The sequence below is a fragment of the Apis laboriosa genome, unplaced genomic scaffold (genome assembly GCF_014066325.1).
Source record: "Apis laboriosa isolate Shangri-la unplaced genomic scaffold, ASM1406632v1 scaffold27_cov151, whole genome shotgun sequence".
Classification (NCBI taxonomy): Eukaryota; Metazoa; Arthropoda; class Insecta; order Hymenoptera; family Apidae; genus Apis; species Apis laboriosa.
Window position 1 is genome coordinate 275,173 of NW_025222633.1, and position 18,739 is coordinate 293,911.

The 18,739-nt window shown below is 38.4% G+C and overlaps 1 long non-coding RNA gene across 1 annotated transcript in view; it reads right to left on the reverse strand.

The window, feature by feature from the left end:
- Positions 1 to 212: 212 nt before the first annotated feature.
- The window catches only part of LOC122714085, a 78,968-nt gene continuing 60,441 nt past the window's right edge, over positions 213 to 18,739 (reverse strand). The window contains exon 4 of the long non-coding RNA XR_006346573.1: positions 213 to 392. This is a non-coding gene — a long non-coding RNA (uncharacterized LOC122714085). The remainder of the gene's footprint in view (positions 393 to 18,739) is intronic.

The following is an 18,739-nucleotide window of genomic DNA, read 5'->3' on the forward strand; positions in this document are numbered from 1 at the left end:
TCTACAAAAAAAATATCATAAAAAAATTGACCAAATATAAAAATATGAAATTATACATCATTAAGTTTTCATTTTTCGGTGCAATTTTTTATTAAAATGTAATCAATTAAAGGAAATTTTTTTACCGAAATTATAGTAATAGTTTGTATTTAGTAAAAAACGATAAATTTCTCTTAATGGGATTAATTTTTTCTCACTATTAAAAAAGACTATACAATTTTATTTAATTAATTTACCATCACATCGATTTTATCACGAAGAAATTGTTTCTAAATCATTCTCAAATTATTCTCAACAAATATTTCAATTAAAACTCACCTTATTCTATATCACTGAAAATTGGGATGACATCGATTCCATTATTATCCAGAAAAATCCGTAAACGTATCCCACTAGAAATAAAAAAAGAAACAAATGAATTAACAATATCGAATAGAAATATACAGGATATTAATATATAATGCATTCACGAGAATTCATTTTTTAATTCGCGTTAAATAAAACGAGATGGAGACAGTGAGACAGTTCACAGCGCCATCTCTATCTCCATCTCGCTTCATCCAATGCAACCGCTTCAATTCCCTTACAACAAACAAGCGATCGATCGAAATTTCTATATTTATTTCGGCCTTAATCAAGATAGATTTTCTCACGAATGCATTATAACACACCTATACAGATATAAGGAAGGCAAGTGCAGTTTGGATCGAGGTTAAACGCGTTGCTCGTTCACCGGAAACGCCAACGATTTTGAATCTCGCTTGCAACAGCCTCGCGGCGGTAGGCTCGTTCCTTTAACGATCCACAATTAGACGAACAACTCCCACGCAAACGTTCGAAGGCGCGCCTTCGACCAAGAATTCCGCCATAAAAGCAACACCTGCACTTAAACGAGTGGAGGGAGATCGAAATTGGGCCAATTTTCGTTAATAAGTGGATTATCTTTAGTAAACTTATGACACGGTTTTATTTGAACTGTTTTACGATTATATACAGATTCTGCCACGACGTGTCGAGTGCCTGGAGGCGTCTTGTCGAGTACCTTGTATGCGCTAATAGCAGTCAAAGGGTTAATGATTTCAGTAGTTGGTAACGTTATGGTTGTACGGTTGTTACTTTGGAGGAACGTAAAGGCTTCTTTGATATATTGCATTCCAAAAGAAATATGCAAGTTTGCATTGGCTTCTGATTAAAGTTCGAGGATTTAATTGGTTATTTCGCTTGATTAAACGAAGAAAATTCTTCGTTTCTTTTTTCTTTTCTTTTTTTTTTTTTTTTTTTGAAGCAAAGTAGGTCTTCTCTGGTTACTCGTGTAATCAGTATATACGATTTTTATTGTAACATTCAGCTGTTCGAAAAAATTCGAACGTCCATCATTGTCAATAATCACTTCGAATCTCTGTATTATATATTATTAATGTTATTTTTACATATTGTCCTCTTAAGTTTGACGAGATTATGAATGACTAAAAGCTTCTCTAATCTTGATAATAACAATAATCATCCAATGATAATACTAATTACGTTAAATTGTACAATGAACACTTTCTACGTGCAATTGCAATGTATACCAAGCCTGTATCATTATCCTTCTTCGTTTCTAGACTAGACATCTTCGAATATCGTAAAAACAACAGAGAGACGATTCACACATGGTACAATTACAATAGAAAATTAACGATGGATAACTCGAAACCATAAAACGCTCGATAACACGTATTTACGAATGCACGATTATTATGATTGTTCCCCACGCGAATACAAGAGGATAGGATGGAACATTTATTAAGAAGTAACGGATGGATCTAAAACTGGCTGTCTCATCCGAAGAAACTAGGACTAATGAATCCATGTTTCTTTCAACGTTATTTTCTTCTTCTATATTTGTTATGGTAAATTTGTACCTCATAGTTATTTAGTCATCTCGTACAAATATGATTCTTCAGAATTTATTGGATAATGAATTGAATGAGAGATATAGAAATGAAATATACTTGGTTTCATTATTAATTTTATATGATTTGCAAATATATTGAAAATTGGATGATTGTAGTTATCCAAGAACAAAAACTTGTTTTATAAAACAAAGTAATCCATTGTCCATTAACCTTGTAAACTTGTATATTAAAAAAGTATATATACCAGTTCTTAGCTTTTACTGTAGGAATAACTGTTATCATTATTAATTCATATTTTTAGAATTTAATACTTCAATATTAATTACTTTCTACAGATGCATCAAGTGTTCATCGTTTCAGAAACAGTGCTGATAATAATTTCGATAATTAATTTTCTTTTTTTTTTTTTTCATTTTCCTTATCTTACATCGTATATCATTTCAATATTTCAAAAGAGAATCGCAATTCAAATAAGATTAATCTACCTTGCAAAGAATTATTAATACAGTCATCCAAAGGATATTTTTTTTTTCTTTTACTTGTAAAAATAATCGCAATCATTCAATATATGGAGAAATCATTACATCGTTAACACGGTTCACGGAAATGGAGACACATTATTCATCGCGTTCTACGCTACAGAATTGGATACACAATGTGCAAAAACATTGCTAAGCATCGATGATTCATTAATAAATCGTTATATACAGAGAAATTTTACCGGCACCTCGTAATTTACGATCTTTCTTCAGAAAATAACAAAACACGCACCGTTTCTTCCTGTAATAAGCTCCATTCAAGAAATTTATTTCATTTATTTATTTTACAAAATTTATTCAAGGATTAACCCAATTTTTTTCTCCTCCTTCGAAGCGTATGGAATATATATAAAAATTATATATATATATATATCGTGCATTTCACGATAAATCTTTACTTTATTCTCAATTTTTGGCCAATTTTTCAAATTTGACTTGCCAATTTTCAAAAAAAATTTTCAAATTGTCAAAAAAGATTGATTACAAAACTGCACACTTTATTAACTCCTCATTGTTTCTACTTACTCTTACTTCACAAAACAACATCCAAAAAAATTCCTCTTTAATCAATATTTGCATTTAGCCAACAATCCAATATATCAAATTTCATCGATTAAAAAATTTAACTCTTGAACGAATCTTCCATTTATCTCTCCGAATCGAATCAAACTTTTGCACCGTGGAATTCGAAAGCAATTACAGAATACAATCGAACGATCACGCTTACTCTGATCCATATCTCATCGATATTAAGTAAAAGGAGCCGAACTTGAGCGACCTTAAACGAATAGCAAACGAACCGTTATTGAGAGTACATCCTGTTCTCCAGCTACCCTTCGTCGCAGAAGAAGGAGAAAGAGGAGAAGAGGAGGAGCTGTAAAAAGAAAGACGTTGCACGAGTCGTTCGCTTCTCTAATATCATCCGACCATCTCTTTGCAAAAATCATCCCGACAACGGAACGTCGGTTTCTCGTTGAAGCGTGTCGATACCGCGAACGTTTCGAATCGGCTCCCTCCGAGCCTTAATGGACACGATTAATAGACCTTCCAGCTAATTACTCCGCTATCGCCACTTTTTCCAACTTGCCCTCGAACTCGTTCATCGTAGAGTCGATTATTAATGCGACGATCGAAGGAATTTCACGATGGGGAAGATAGCGGAGTACGTATGGAATGTTTCGAGAATTAACTAAGAGGATTGGCTTGCTGTTGTTATTCGGTGCTTATAGAATTTCAGAGGCGAAATGTGTATAGAAGAAACGATGGAAAATTGAAAAGAGATGTTGATTTGTGCATATTTTAGGGATGAGAGTTCGAACGAGTGTGAAGTAATTTGAAAGAGATAACACTTGAGGTAAGAAATATTTCACAATCTCTCCTTTGATCAAATAAAAGCAATCTTCAACACTTTACACGCGCGGATTCAAGCGCTTTGTATAAAAATTCCAGATATCAAATCCTATCTACTCAACGCCTTCCACGATAGATTTTCTCCCACAACAGTAATCAGAAGCTCGGGATCGCGGCACGCGATCCGCGTGAATCGAATTTCCAGCTTGGCACGAGCGTCCTTCCTGTCCACGAATCGCGGGGCTTGACACCGTTGATAAATTCCCCCCAAAAGGAGGATGATCGAAAGATCGAGGGGATCCCATATCCCCGGGGCGTGCACTCGCCTCTCAACTCTATACACGCGCTAAACTGGTATTTAAAGCGGTTATCATTTATCGCGGAACTGTTCCGCGAGACGGCGAGATCGGGTGGCTGCTATACACAGATCCTTTTCCCTTCTTTTTTCCCTCTTGGTGTTCAAGCGCGCCAGCTGGTGCCCGTGCACGTGCTGCGTAGTGATGGGTTCGAGCGGACGTCGATACTCCGATAGAGAGAGCACTTTCAAAAGTGAAAGGAAGAAATTGTTGAATCGAATTCAATCAATGGAAAAATCAATCTCGCGCGAAAAATCTTACTTCTCCTCTTCGAAAAAATGTTGTACATCTTTCGACGAAATTTATGTATTCATAAATTTTATTCGAAATTATTAAGCATACTCCAGATTGGTTTAAAAAGAAACAAATGGATCATTATTATTTATCTTGCTTCTTCGTTATTTATCTTGCTTCTTGGTGAAAATATTGGAAATGGAATTTGATTTATGTACATATATATGTGTATATATATATACATGTTGAGCTTGGTCCCATCACTAGTCCTCTGCCTTCCCCGAGAGGAGGGAAAAAGCGAAGACGGTGGAGGCTTAATTGCGGAATACCAGCGCACGTGCACGCGTCGATAACGCGCATCCTTTCCGCTCCTCTCTGACATCATCGATCAAACCACCCCGCGCGTTTCTCTCCTTTTTGCAAACGAGGTCTTCGCTTCTTTCGCACGCCGCCATTTTTCCCCCATCACGGTTATTAGTCAGGATCAAGATTTTTGCCGGGAAACGGGCGATTTTGTCTCTTTTGGAGCGGGGATCGATCGAGGTTTCGGAGTTGTATTGTACGTAGATGGATCATTTTTGTGGTTTTCTTCCGGCTTATCATCCTTCGCGTTTTTGAGCATTCATAATTGTGATTTACATATATATTGTACGTTTCTCTTTCACTATAGGTGGATAGAATTTATATGGAAATTGAAGTAAACGATTCTATTTGCTTCGTCTATAATTTGATCCAATTTCTGTTATTTTTTACACGCTTGAAATATTCTCAAATCAAAGAATTTCTTAAGGAACAGAATCGTAAGATCCAATAAATATACGATATCTTGATTTCTCCTCGTTTCTTCCCTTTATTTCTTCTTCTTTTACATTTATATACTCCCTTAAGAAATAAAAATTGCGTAAATTAACATTCACGATAAAACCTAGGAAAAAAAAAAATAAACAAAAAGCAAGAAACCAAAAATTATATCCAAAGAAATTAAACCTCCTTTACAAACCTCTCCTCCAAACTCCCATTCCAAAAATTCCATTCGAAAAAGAATCCAATTTCTCAAACCACTTCCCTAAAAAAAAAAGAAAAAGAAAAAAATTTCCAGTCAGAAAAATGAATCCGTTCCAAACCACCCAGTATATGAGCACAGGGGTCGGTAGCATCCGCACGGAAACGGTATCCCGAAGTAAGTAAGCATCCCGAGCCGAACGAAACGCCGTTCTCCTCCACGCGCAGAGGGCAGGGACCCTTCTTATGCGCTCGTCGAAGTCTCCGCGCGCTAGGCCGGCCAGCAGTAGGTCGAAGCGAGGCCCGAAAAGCTCACGGCCTTGAGAGATCCTGCAGCCCGTGCACGCTGCTGCGTTCAGCGGTAGACCGCAGACCGTACGTCGGTGTTAACCCGCTGTGTTCCATACACACGAGGATCCATAGAGAAAGAGGAATAACGAGGCGGAGAAGCCGAAGCGAGGCGAGTCGAGCGGAGTAGGGAAACGCGTGCACACAACTCCGGTGAGTATACTCGTCCCACGGATACATATACACACACACACACATATATATACATATATATACAAAAGTGTACATACAACGAGGATGTAATGATGGTGGTGGCGGTGATCGCGACACGTGCAGCTACACGTAGAGAGAAAGACACGGGGCGGGTGTGTGTGGATGTAGAAAAACGAGGGGGGCAACGTGGGGTACCAGGACAGGCGAGTGGAGGAGGGGGAAGAAGGAAGAGGTGGAGGAGGATACCTGGCCAGGTGGTAGTGGCGGCTAGGTGGAGGGGAGGGGGGCCGAGAGGTGCCCCTCGGCGAGGTGGTGGGCAGCGAGTGGTAGGGGTCCGGTGTGGAGGAGCGGGAAGGGGGTGGAAGAGTACCGCTATACCTGGAGTCGCTCGAGGCGAAATACATACCTACCTACCTACCTAGTATATATTCCCTCGGCTCGTTGTACCCGGCTGATACGATCCTCTCTGTCGTCCACCTCGTGCCGCCTCTCTTCCTCGCTCCGGCCGGCTCTCTCTCTCTCTCTCTCTCTCTCTCGCTCGCTCGCTCGCTCTCTATCTCTCTCTTTCTCCGTCTACCCCCTTTCGTCGTCGGCGTGCCGAAGCCCCGGCAAGGTATACCGCTGTAAGTCCTCCATGATGCACGCCATAGAGCGCACCGCGGCCACCGTAAGACATTGCGCCACCAGTGTCTTGCCTTGCCTTGCCAACGTCCGACGCCGCTGCCGTCGCCGTTCAGACCGACCGCCGTCGCGTATCTACTCGCTATATCCTCCGGCTAATATATCCTCTACCCGTTCTACGCGTAACAACATCATCACACCGATAACAGCGCAGGGCAGAGAGGGAGAGATTTCGACGTGGCCGCTATCGATCCCGTTTCCCTCCTGCTTTCCAATCCCGGATACCCGATTAATCCTCGGGGACAAGAGTCGCGGGTTTTCCTCTCTTTCTTCCCATCCGGTATCGCGGAGTGAACAATTTTCCACGACGGGAAATCTGACGGGAGTCAAAAGGCGGGCCCGAGTTTGAGGTGAAACTGTGATCGAATCCGTTTTCTTCTTCTTTTTCTTCTTCTCGTCTCGTGCTCCCCTCCCAGGAGAGACCAATTTCTCTTCAGGAGAGAAGTTTTTTCGCCGAGTTGGGACGGTGGGTGTTCCCCTTCAGCCCAGGAGAAAGGGCGGAAGGGAGGAAGAAATTCGAAGAGGGAAGAGATTCTTCCTCATCGCGTATATATCCGGCTTCTTCCTCTCTCTCTCTCTCTCTCTCTCTCTCTGTCTGTCTATCTATCTATCTGTCTATCTATCTCCTTCCTCGCTCCCTTTCTCGGAGAAAAACAAATTCCCCGGCCGGCCGGCCGATCGACGAGAGAATTCGAGGAGATCAGCGCACCGAAGGTGGTGCACACACCGAGGTAGTCTCTCTGAAAGAGGAACACGAAGAGGGTTCCCTCCTCTTTCCCCACCTTTTCCTCCGCCACTCTACCTACCGCTACCTCCATCTCCTCCTTCCTCCACCTCCACCACGCGTACAGTCGTACGGTCGCCGGCGAGCAATACGGTTTACGGCCGCGTGACACTGTCCCGGACAACATCGGCGTCCACGAACAGCTGGATCCACGTTCCGATCGATCCGACTCGGATCCTGCGACCTCCTCCTCCTCCTCCTCCTCCTACACCTGGTGCACGTTGCATTCCACGATGCATCGTATCCATTGCGTTTAACCTCGATCGAGATAAAAATCCATGCCAGCTATCGAATCCCGAAAAGATACCTCCGCCAAGGGTTTACGACACCTTCGTCTCGTAAGAGAGAGAGAGAGAGAGAGAGGGAGAGAGAGAGGAAGAGAGAGAAAAGAGCGCTTCTCTCTAACTGTATATCCTCCTGTATATCCCGCGGAATATATACGACGACCGTTGGATCGTGGTTGTATCGACGTGTAGTGTGCAGTAGTTGGTAGCGGAGCCAGGAGAGCAACGCGACAAGGGGACAAGGGGAATTAGTGAGTGAGTGAAGAAGAAGAAGAAGAAGAGGAAGAAGAAGAAGAAGAAGAAGAAAGAAGAAGAAGAAGAAGAGTCAACGACGAAGAAGAAGAAGAGAGGAGAGTCGGCCTCGTTGGTTCGGACGAGGAGAGAAAAGAAAAGCGCGGTGCATATATGGCCGGCCAGGTGGCAATCTCTGGAAGAAGCTAGCGGAACATACCGTGCCCGTGTTCGGTCGCGAGTGAGAGTGTTTTTCGCGTGTAAACGCTGGCGTGGCGGCGTCCGTGGTTCTCGCGAGACGTCAACATCTGGTAGCGTGTATCCGGCCGCCCGAGCGCGTGCACGTCCCGTTCCCCTGGCACACGGCCCCCCTGTCCGCCTTCCTCCGCCCTCTCCGCATCTCTTCCGCGTGCTATCTGCACGAGTTCCCTTCCAGGATTGTTCCCCGTGTGCGAGAATACCTCTACCAATACACGCCTTACATGTATATATATACACATCGTGAAAGAATCGAATGACTCGAAGAAGAAGAAGAAGAAGAAGAACCGACGTCTCCTCTTCCACGTGAAGAACGAACGAACGAACGAACGAACGAACGAACCTTCTTCCATCGCGGTACACGCGTGTAACGTGAATATATTTCCCCCTTTTTTCCCCCTCCCCAAGAGGTGGTGGAAGGAAACAAGGCTGGAAGCCCGTTTTCCAGCATGCCGTGGACGGACGCAGGAACGTCCTCGAGCAACGTTTTGTGACCGGATTCTTGGTGGCAGCCGTAGAGATCCTCGCGCAGCCCGGTGCCCAGTCAGCTGTCGAGGATTATATTCCCGGCCAGGTTATCCCCAAGCGGTGTTGGACGTCCATCTTCTATTCGCAGAGGTTAGTCACTCTCCGCTTCGTTCCGGTATAGTACACACTCGTACGCGCGACGACTGTGTGCGCGTCAACGCGCGCGCAACCGTGTCGCTCACGTATACCACACGTACACTCTCCATACGCCTCTACACCCGTGTGGGCAGACGTCCTTACGCGCATCTCGTACGGGTGTAAGCTATGTACATATATATATGTATATATACATATACATCGGTATACACAGGTGTGTGCGCGTGTACGTGCGCGGTGGTCTGACCGCGTGGATACGAGTCGGTGCAACGATCTGCGCGTTCGTCGAGCGTTCGTGATAATCCGTGTGTATGTGGTATGTGGTATGGGTGTGTATGAGGCGAGCACTCGTCCGTGTTGCGAAAGCGGCTAGGCTGTTGCGATTTTTCAGTGGAAGAGTTGTTTCGAGGTGTTTCGCGTGGACAAGTTTTCGCCAAGGCTCTTTCGTCCGGGAAGCGGGAAGGGGGTCGAACCGCGCTCGCGAAAGCGCGTAGGAAAGTGAGAATTTTGTATGCGGGAAATCTCTTGGTTGAAAAGTTTTCTTTTTTTTTTTTTTTTTGGACGAAATGTTTAAATGGAAAATGTTGGATTGTTTCTTTTTTTCTTTTTTTTTTTTTTTTTTAGAATTGGAAGTATATATTAGGGGATAGGGGAGGATCGTTTTGGTGTAGGTTCTTGTTCCTCTTCTCGTTTCGTGAAGATTTTTTCGTTGAGAGGCACGTGTGGAAAATTGATTTCGAAAGTTCAGAGTTCAGAGACACGTTCGAGTTGAAGATACCGAAGGTAGTTGCATCGTTTGCATGCTAATGAAAGAAGTGATATTGAAGTGTCTTTGTTGCTCAACGACGTGAGTAGCAGTTGAAGGTTTTTACGTTTTGCAGGATGTTGTATCGAGAATAGAAGTTCGAGATTTCCGAGAAACATTGGTCGTTGGATGTATGATTTTATTCGTAAAAATTGGGACGACAAATTTAAGGTGAAAAATGACGATGAAATATACTTTGTGGTAAAATTACACGAATACGAATTCTTGGATTCAATTTTACGATCTATTTCATTTGAATTGAATAATTTCATTTTCCTTCCTGAATCACGCGTTTTCGATTCTGTACAACTTTTTTGTCATTTTATAATTTTGTTCACATCCCGATGAGCAATATATTAATCTAAAATCATCGATAACTTTAGACACAATGTTTTGAATTCTACTGAGAAATGATTCCGAGACGGAGAAATACTTCGAGAGCTTTGATTTCTTGGTTATCTTCGTGTGTATCGTACGTGTTCGAAATACGAAATTCGTTCCTTCAACTTCCTAGATTAATTAGATATTCAACGAGTTGCTATGCTGATGGCTAGACACGCCGTTACTTTTCGTCTCTGGTGTTTCGAGTCATCTTTTGGAACAGCTTTACTGCATTTTCTTATAAATACCTTGATTTACCTCGAATAACGCGAGAACGTCAAATTTTCTTCTAAATAATCTTTAATTCATAAAATTAAAAATTTTTTGTTTCAAACTGTATATATTTCGATTCGGGTCGATCGAAAATTTGATTCATTGCATGTATATCTGTACATCTATATATATATATATTGATTTTTATTCAAATTTATAGCTATATGACAAGATTTGAGGAAAATCTCGAGAAAAATATTTAAATTCTTCGATTCTATGCTCCACTGCATTTTAATCGAAAGGTTTGAATAAAAATCGAAATATGAGAGAACGAGAAAAGCACAAATTTATCTATACGACAAAATTTGAGGAAAATCTCGAGAAAAATATTTAAATTCTTCGATTCTATGCTCCACTGCATTTTAATCGAAAGGTTTGAATAAAAATCGAAACATTAGAGAACGAGAAAAGCACAAATACAATCGAAGAAATTAAATCTTTCGTGTGGCGGCTAACGATCAATTAAAACGCGAGTTTAGCATTGGAGCACCTGCCATGTTTTGGCACAGCTCGCAATTAAAGCGCTCGTAACTTGAAATATGGCGCGTAAACGTTTGCAACATATTTCAAACAACTACTATAGCGTGTAAATATTACACACGCAGGTATACAAACAATCAAAAGTATCCAGACGTTTGTTTATTTCTACGTCATCTGTTTGTAAAATCAAAGATAATGTAATTTGCAAAACAATAAGTTATGACGGAACAAATATAACTAGATAGAATCAATCTTCTCGTTCCTAACCTCAATCTTTAATCTTCTGATAAATTAAATGAAACGATACCAATTTTTCCAAGATATACAAAAAAACAATGATAAATTCTGCGAATACGACGATATGAAACACGAATGAACCGATACTAACTATATTTCTCGATGAAGAAGAAATAAATAAATAAGTAATTTTTAAAATATGAAATCCAACGAATGTCTTTTAACATCTCGAAGAACTGGGATAGCATGCTGTATGTTTCATCGAGAAAACTTGTAGTTTCCAATCCTAACCTAAATACTTCTTCACCTACGTAAATGAATTCAAAGACACCGTTTTAACACCATACAAAACACTTTTCCCTACCTTTTTTAATTTCTTTTTAAATTTCACTACGAAACACCTCACATGCTTTTATTTCACAAATATTTTCTCTCTCCAACCCCTTCCATCTTCAATCTCGTACAAACAAACACTATCCACGTAAGATATCCGACAAAATAAACGAAAAACAATCCTCTTGAATAAACGCTCGAACTCACCGGGGAGGAGAGAGAGAAAGAGAAAAAGAGAAAGAGAGAGAGAGAGAGAGAGAGAAAGAGAGAGAAAGAAAGAGAGAGAAAGAAAAAGAAAGAGAGAGAGAGAGAGAGAGAGAGAGAGAGAGAAAGAGAGAGAGAAAGAAAAAGAAAGAGAGAGAGAGAGAAAGAAAAAGAGAGAGAGAGAGAGATTAATTGGCAGAAACGAAATTAACCCGATTGTACGAACGGGATCGATCTATCCAATCAGAGGGAGTAAAAACGCGCCTCGGGTGTTATATTCGCATCCAGAATTATGCAATGACAGCGTGAAATTAGATCCCCGCCTCCTTAAGTGAACGCAACCGCACACCTTTGTTCCTCCTGGGGTCCGCGCGTTGGTTGTTGTTGGTCATCGACTTCATTTTTTTCCCTCCTCCCCCTCCCTTCCCTCCGTTCCTTTTGACCCGAAACAGATCTACGGATAACGTAATAGTTGGAACGATTGTTTCCATCATGGCGAATCCGGCTCGATGCGGCGGAACGATGCAGCTTGCTTTCGCATCCACGAGATCGCCAATCGTAAGGGAAGGGAATATCGTTGTTCAACGTGAACAACAATTTTTATCTCGTCAATTGTCATTTTCGTATTCTGATCTTAAGTAACAGTCAAGTAACAGTCGATCAATAAGGTTCTATTGTCACACAGTGTTTTCAATCTCAATTACACTCTTTCTTCTTGAAAAGTTTCAATTTCAACAGGGAAAGGCCATTATTTTTGCCCCTTTTAATCACGTGTTTAACAACACTTTAATAAACAGGTCGCGACACGATTCTGCTCTGTGACGAGATTCCTCGTGATTGATATTCCTCGTTTCATTGATTTACACGACGATTCTCAAAAAATAGGAGGGGGGGACGTTACTTCATTTTTCTTTGTTTCACGAGAGAGAGAGAGAGAGAGAGAGAGAGAGAGAGAGAGAGAGAAAGAGAGAGATGTCGTGATTGACATTCTTCGTTTCATTGATTTAGACGATAATTCTCAAAAAGTAAGAGAGAGGAGGAGGAGGGGATTCCACGACGTTTCATCATTTCTCTTTGTTTCATGAAAGAGTGAAAGAGAGAGAGAGAGAAAGAGAGAGATCATGATTGATATTCCTCGTTTCATTGATTTAGACGACAATTCTCAAAAAGTAGGAGAGAGGAGGGGGGAATTCCATGATGTTACATCATTTCTCTTTGTTTCATGAACGAGTGAAAGAGAGAGAGAGAGAGAGAAATATCGGTATAACGAGCGGCCGATTGGATTTTTACGCTTTTTACGCTGCATTTCGTGTCCGTTTCTCGCCGCGACACTCGAATACCGGATAAACGCTTCGACTCATCGCAAGAAAACGCCGGGATCTCTCTTTTTCGATTTCTCTACTCCTCGGTTTCTAAGTGGACAAGCGGGCAGGAGAGGGAAAGGGAGGAGAGAGGGAGGAAAGAGGGAGGGAGGGAGGGAGGGAGGGAGGGGGGAAAAATTCTCTTTCGTCTGCTTAAGATTGTTTCCAAGAGTGTCGCCAATGTGGAATGGAAAACGTTCCTAAAGAAGAGGGAAGAATCGGTTCATCTTTATATATACTTAATTACTCGTTGTTGATTCTTCGTTCCTTTTCACTCGATTCTTGTACAATTTGTGTTCTCTGATACATGATAGAAATATGAGTTTGCAAAGGAGAAGCATGGAATTAGATTGATGATGATATCGTCCCATTTTTCTTCTCTTTTTTTTTATTATCTATTTTTTGATATTTGATATATTATACACAGAGAAGAAAAGAATAGAGTAAAGATAATCGAAAATCGTTGAGATTGAATTGAGGAGAAAAATAAAATTGGGTTAATCAATCGATATCATTTTATTCCTTATTTATTTTCATTGTCGTATCGTGCAAAGGTAAAGAATGAAATTCCTTACGTGTATTGTGAAAATTAAGTTAACGTACATATTGTTTTATTCCCTGTTTATTTCTGCAAATATTTATCGAAGTATCGTTAATAAAAATAAAGATTTATGGTCAGGTGAAAGTTATGATTTACGCAGTTATTCATAGATACATTTATCAAGTCAATTTTAGGATTTACAATTTCTTTTTCAAGTCCTGGAATAACATTACCGGGAATATAACTTCGTAATTAGACGTATTATATAAAATATAATTGATACGACAATGTAAATAATAATAATAAAATGATTCTCGCGTTTTTTTTAAATTTTTTTTTATAATTCTTTTCTTCTTCTTCTTCTTCTTCTTCTTCTTCTTCTTCTTCTTCTTCTTCTTTTTCTTTGCATATATAATAATCAAAATATATTTTTATTCGTCGGTGAAAGAAACACCAGAGAAATGTGTGTCAGATTTGAAAATAGAATTAGTTAATATCCATACTTTCATATTCTAGAGTTTGAAAGAGAGAAAAAAAAGAAGAAGAAAAACGTTAAATTATCCACTATCTATTATACTTACTTTATTCAAAACGATTACCTTAGATTTCGAGGAATGATATTAGGAATCCAAGATGTTATTTCAACGACATTTGCAACGGAGAAAATGATAAAACTGTCAGAAATGATCAGAACGATCATAATTTTCTCAACACGGATACCTGTCCATCCACGATTCTCGCATTAACCCTTCCCTGCCAAACTGGAAAGTGGAAGAATATAAGAAACAAAAGGAACGACTTATGTCACGAAAAAAAATCATTTTCCTCATTTAAAAAAAAACTTTAAAATCATCGTCTCGAGAATCATAAGTTAAGTAAAATATTCCTCGTATTTCCAACGAAATTTTTGCCGAATCGAAGAGGTGTGCGTGTCGATTGTGTGTCGACTTCCAAGATTCCAAGAATGTTATCCAAGTCGAATTATTCTCTTGTATCGTGCAAGTCCACTCTTACATCCCGGATTTCTCTCAGGCCGGCTCGCTTCAAAAGCGACAATACGTTATGCAAATGAGGGTATGTCAGCGAGATTCTCCCTTCGATTTGCATTAAGCTCGCATCCAACGTCGCTAAGCACTTTCACCCGTTGAGCTACGAGCATCGAAAACATCCGACAATGCACCGAGGATCGAAATCTGATCGATCCAGGAAGAACGTGCCTCCAAGAATTTTTTTTTTTCCCTTTTCTTTCCTTTCTTTTCCATCGATATCGAGACTTAATTAATTTAATTCGTTCCAATTATCAATGTTGCTCTCGAGAATTATTACCTCAACTTCTTATTGAAACAATGTTCTTTTTCTTTTTTCCTTTTTTCTTCACGTGGAAGTGTCAATTTCATTCAGTTTTATTGAATTATTATTAAGTGAAGTGAAGGTGTTTCAGGTGAAATATATATATATAACAGTTTGTACGATTGTGCGTTTCAGTCTTCCTTGTTTAGGATTCAGGAAGAATATTCGTTCGAGCTGCTTTTCCCCTCTAAATTAAGAACGATGAATAGCGTATCTAATACAATAATCCCTGACCACGATTCGTAACAATTCATCCTCTGTTTATGCTACGTTATACTATTTGTAAACACGTTTGTCGATCTTAATATTTGATCTGTAACGTTCTTTCCACTGTTAATAATGATCAGAGAAAAGAGGGAAGACAAAGAATTACAGAGAAGAAGGAACAATTAACCCGGTTTCCAGTCTACTCCAATTTACGCAAGAGATCGATTCGATTAGAGGAGGGTAAAGAAATCTTCTAGGCGTATCTTTATTGTTAATTAATGATTTTTCTATGGTAATTAAGAATAATTTTAATAAATACCGTTAGCCGCACGCGTATCGAAAAAGAATGAAATTTTTAGATTTTTTAATTAACTGTATTATAGGAAATCTCCACCACACCGCCACAAACGAGAGAACTTCCTTATCTTTTTATCGTAATTGTGTCGTTAATTAGAATCTCTTATTAGAAAACTTTGAACAAGAATTTATTTATTAGGTAATAAATTGATCACAATGAAACAGTAATATCCTGGATCCTTAATTAATCGATGAAATGATATGTATGTGTGCCACGTGGAATACGCTGTTAATCTAATTTTTAATTAATTATCCGAACAAAACAAAACAAAAAATAAATAAATAATAAAATAGAAAATATAAAATATTAAATTATAATCGAATAATTTGATTTTTATTAACATTTGCCTTTCGTTTCGTTTAAACGATACTCGAATTAATCTAATTTTTAATTATCCGAACAAAACAAAAAAAGAAAAAAAAGAAAATAAATAGAGAATAAAGAATATTAAGTTGCAATCGAATAACTTGATTTTTAGTAACATTTGTCTTTCGGTTTAAACGATACACGAATTAATCTAATTTTTAATTATCCAAACAAAATAAAAAGTAAAAAATAAATAAATAAAGAATAGAGAATATTAAGTTATTATCGAATAACTAGATTTTTAATAACATTTATCCTTTTGGTTTAAACGATACACGAATTAAATTAATTTTTAATTATCCGAACAAAAGAAAAGAAAATAAATAAAAAATAGAGAATATTAAATTATAATCGAACTTGATTTTTAGTAACATTTGTCTTTCGATTTAAACGAATATTAATCTAATTTACTAAACGAATAACTTTTTCCATCTTGATAATTCGACCGATTATCATCATTCGTTCCTCCTCATTTCGTTTTTGAAATAAAAAAGAAAAAAAAACTTACACGAATAATATCTACAATAATTGATGGAATATTTCCATACTCTTAAAAATAAAGGAATATTTTTTTGTAACTCGTGGAAAAATCGTGCTAAGAATATCTTTCGATAATTTAATTTGATCTCCACAAAAATTCCACCTTCTTTTTCATTAAAGAAAAATCTCTTAAAATTAAAGATATAAATAGATCCCCCTTCTCCCCAAGATCAACTACAGAGATCATCTCGTTCGCGTTCGATTATATATCGATTATATACGAATGAAGTGGTAACACCGTTTATTATTCGCGTTGTAACACGTAACACGGTAAATCGTGCGCCACACGATCAACGGCGCAACGATTCTCCACGCAACGAGAGTCGTGGAATTTCGCGTCAGGCAGGCAGAGAAGAAACGACAAGTCTCTCGATGCAAACAAGCTCGACACATGGACGATCGGTGAAAGTGAATTACGATCCTGGCGCCCGCTCGGAAACATGCTTTCCTCGCGGTTTCGAAAAACCGAACAACCGACGATTAGGCGAAACGATTGACCGATCTATTAGACCGGTGTACACGCGAAACACGCGATTTTCTCTCGCGATGAGAAATCTTTAATCCCCCTCGAAAACATCGACCGTTCGATCGAAATGATGATCTCTATCCCGTTTTTATTCCTACTTTTATTGCGCATATATAACGATTCATTGATTTTTCACTGGATAGTTTGTGGATCGAGTTTAATCATATTGTAAAAGAAATTATTATTATTATTATTATTATTATTATTATTATACGATAACGATGGGACGAGAAAATTTGGAAAATTTTATGGTCAAATTTGAACGAGGAATTGCTTTATGATTTTAAACATTTTCTTCGATAAGTGAATAAGTATGTATTTCGAAGTGGATCGTAAAATATTACTAGGCTCCTTGGAAATGTCCCTAGAAATGTCTGTTCTTCAAATTCTTTATACTTTTTCGTAGAAAATTGACGAATAAATTCGAATGAATCTAATATGTATTGTAGGAAGATAAGAAATTTTAGAAGCTATCGATTTCTAACCATCGATCCAATTCGATATTTTTGAATCGAGGCGAAGATTTCTCCTTGCGTTTAATTTTTTCTCTAATTTAAAATTTATTAAAATTTCGCCTCTCTTTCCCTTCCTTCTTTCACGAACGAATTCATCGTTTCTTTGGAAAGAGCACGATTCGGCACGAGACTCTTCTGTTTCGCTTTCATTTAGATTTAATCTGAGAAAGGAAACAAACTCGGGCTACAATGTTAATAATGGCGGCCGGTCGTCGAGGCGGCGTTGCGTGCGCGTGACGGTTGCCGACGAAACGAATAATTGCTGAAAAATTCCTGGTCTCCATCGGCCGCGACCGCCGTGCTATTAATTAACTATAAAACATTCGTGATGGCGAACGTGTCGATCGGTGAACAGTTCTTTCTCGTCCTGAACGTTGTCACGCTGTTTTGCACCAATGATCACGTTTCTTTTTTTGCGCTCGTATCGAGAACGTTGATGCTCATGACAGATGGCGCGCCGATCTTTTTACTAGCTCTTTTTTCTTTTTTTTTTCTTTTTTGGGACGAGAGCGAGTCTCGAACGCAATTTTTATTACAAGTTTTTAGTACACATTTTTAGTACAAAAAATTTATGTATATATCAAACGATTTAACAGTTTGAACTATTTGATTTCATTGATATTAAAAATTGTGCTTAATGAATAAATTAATTTACACGTATTTGTCGTGAATGCACTTGTGCGTGTACGTTTATTTATTTGGTAAGAAGGTTAATTTTAGTTTAATTAAAGTTTAGTTATAAAATGAATTATTTAATTTCCAAGTTTAAAATTTCCCGAGATTAACGGCAGTGGATCTCTTGCACAACGAGAAGTTGAATTTTTTCGTTTTTCTTTTTTTTTTTTTTTTTTTTTTTTTTTTNTTTTTTTTTTTTGAATTTATACTTTTCATTACGTAAAATTTATTATATAAATAATAGTAATTTGCAATTCGAAACTTTCTCCCTTTCTTGAAAGAAGATGGCACATAATAACGGATATTAATACGTTACATTATTATTTGTTTAATTTTACACGTAGAGAAAACACTGGTTTCTAAATTCAATTGCCCATGTTGATGAAGAAGAATATTAAAATTTACAACTTTTAAATCCGTTCACTGTGTAATTTTTCTCCTCGTAACACCTTTTACACACACAATAAAGAAATAATTGCAGCCATATTAATTCATTTTATTTGCAAAACGAAGCGCAAACACAAGCGTGAGCAAGCTTTCATCGAGTATTTTTGCACGAGTATAATAATAATACAATTAAAGACGGGAATTTTTTTTTCTTTTTTCTTTTTTCTTTTTTTTTTTTTTTAGTTCAAACAACCTGTTAACGTTCGGCCATTTTGGCCAAGAACGGAACACGTGATAACATACGTTTTTCCCAGATAACGGATTAAAATTATCAACGTGGCTGTAATTATTCTTAATGATTCTCGCATTATTATTTCCAACATCTCATCTAGCAAAATAAACCACGTTGTAATACGCTTTAAAAGCGATTGAAAATTGTAAAAAAAAAAAAAAAAAAA